This window comes from Otolemur garnettii, unplaced genomic scaffold, assembly GCF_000181295.1.
Source record: "Otolemur garnettii isolate 467f Iridium unplaced genomic scaffold, OtoGar3 scaffold00151, whole genome shotgun sequence".
NCBI classification, from domain to species: domain Eukaryota; kingdom Metazoa; phylum Chordata; class Mammalia; order Primates; family Galagidae; genus Otolemur; species Otolemur garnettii.
Window position 1 is genome coordinate 2,393,250 of NW_003852546.1, and position 2,111 is coordinate 2,395,360.

The following is a 2,111-nucleotide window of genomic DNA, read 5'->3' on the forward strand; positions in this document are numbered from 1 at the left end:
TTAGCTGGTTGAGCCATAAGCGCCAAGACGATTTTTATACTTTTATCTTTTATCCTTGTGCTTAAATTTTTTATTCCTAAGAATTAAAAATAGAATTACCATGTGATCTAGCAATTCCACTTCTAGGTATATACCCAAAGAATTATAAGCAAGTACTTGAACAGGTATTTATACGTCAGCGTTCATAGAATACCAAAAGGTGGAAGCAGCCTGGGTAACCATTGGTAAAATGAGCAGATAAACAAACGTGGTATATACATACAGTGGAGTATTACTCAGCCTTCAAAAGGAAGGAAATGCTGAGACATGCTACATGTACGTTCTCCCACCAGACTGGACTTGGTGAAGATGGGGAATGGCTCTGAGAGGTCCATTTTACCTTTCGTATAATGACAATGGCTACTATTTATTTACCACCCACTGGCAACCCTATGAGGGTTGATATATGAATAAAAGTTATTGTCCCTTAATTCATCTCATGGATGAATAAATAGAAAAAAATCCCATTTTACAATTTTTAAATAGAAGTAAATGTGCCAGAATTATAGGGCTAATAAGTGTCAAAGCTGAGCTCAAACCTCAGGACTGTGAGACTCCAGAGCCTCAGCTCTTTAACCCCCTTGGTAAGTGGCTATGCTCATGGCTGGTGATGCCTTTAGCTGAGTCAGGGAAGGGGATTGTTTGCACTACTTGGGGACATTAGGGGTAGAGATGCTCATTTTTGGGGAGAGGGGATGAGTCCTTTTGTAGCCAGGTCTGGGACTTTGACTGAAGTTCAGACTGGAGAGGTGGATTGGAGGGTAGGAGTCTAGAGCAGGGAATCTGTTGGGTAAGTGTGTGTGTCTGGTGAGAAGGCAGCAGAGAGCACCTGCCATTTGGGGTTGGCAGGATGTGGAGGGAGCCCTGGAAGTTGAGGGTGGGTGACAGGTGATCAGTAGTGGCCTGGTGCGGTAGAGGGTTCTGTGGCCTGGGTTTGAAAACCAGCTCTGCTGTTTGTGAAAGTTTGTGATTTGGGGCGGGTTGCTTAACATTTTCCTTATCAGTTAGATGGGGATTAAAATCCCTGCTCCTCTTGGGGCGATGAAAATGTTCTGAAATTGCAAAATAGCGATGGTTGTACAACTTTGGCTATGTTAAAAGCCACTGAATTGTACACTTGAAGGATAAATTTTATGGTATGTGAATTATGACTCATTAAAAAACCCACCAGCCATCGAAGATTAGTAAATTAAGGGAGAGAATGCACATGTAAGTGCCCAGCACTGTATCTGACCCACAATAGAGGGGCTCAGCAGAGACTGACTCTGTCAGGAGGGCCACTGTGTCACACATTCTAGGGGCTGCCGTTCTCCTTGTCTCTGGGATACCGTCTGTAGACAGCACGCTAAACACTAGTCCCTGCGTCTGTGGCATAGGCATGCAGGCCCCAGGAGCCGTGAGTTTGGGCACTAGCCTTCTCCCCTGCTACTAAGGCTTAGCTTGCTGCTTCCCCTCCCAACAGAAGCCAGGCTGGGGACCCTCTCTCAGCTGGATGGTGCAGACTCAGTGGACTAACTCCTGGCCTCGTAGGAGATGCAGTTCACTATTCTGGTCTAAATTCATCTTTAGCAAAAAATTGCTCCTAGCCTGCAGGTTTCTCATGCAATGAGAAGAGTGGTGTCCTTGTTCCCATTCAGTTAAGGTGGTTTGTGAGAGGCCAGGGTGGGGAGGTGCCCAGGAACTGAAGCAGGAAGAGGAAGGAAAGGGCGGGAGGTTTTACTTTTGAAGCACATGGGGATGTGATGCTGCTTTCTGGGGTGTCAGCCTCATCTGTGCAGCTAGGACCATGAGAAAGGAAGAGGGTACAGAAGACCCTAGGCCAGCTGAGTAGTCACCCATCTTCAGATGTGTTTCGGCTGCAGACATTCTGTTCCTGTGTCCTCTCCATGTACATTGTTTTTGCGTCGCTACTAATTTAAACAGTCTGAGAACACAGCTTTTGGGGCGGGGTGGCATTTGCAGTAAAATTCTGTGGGTATTTTTCTGGCAAGAAAGATGCTGACCATCCTGTGGTTCTCTGAAATCATGTGCAATTATATCATCAACCACATAATAAGGTTTTCTAGATTTTC

At 45.6% G+C, this 2,111-nt stretch overlaps 1 pseudogene; it reads right to left on the minus strand.

Annotated features, from left to right (window-relative positions):
- Positions 1 to 374, minus strand: part of LOC100965243 — an 8,450-nt pseudogene extending 8,076 nt beyond the window's left edge.
- Positions 375 to 2,111: the final 1,737 nt, after the last annotated feature.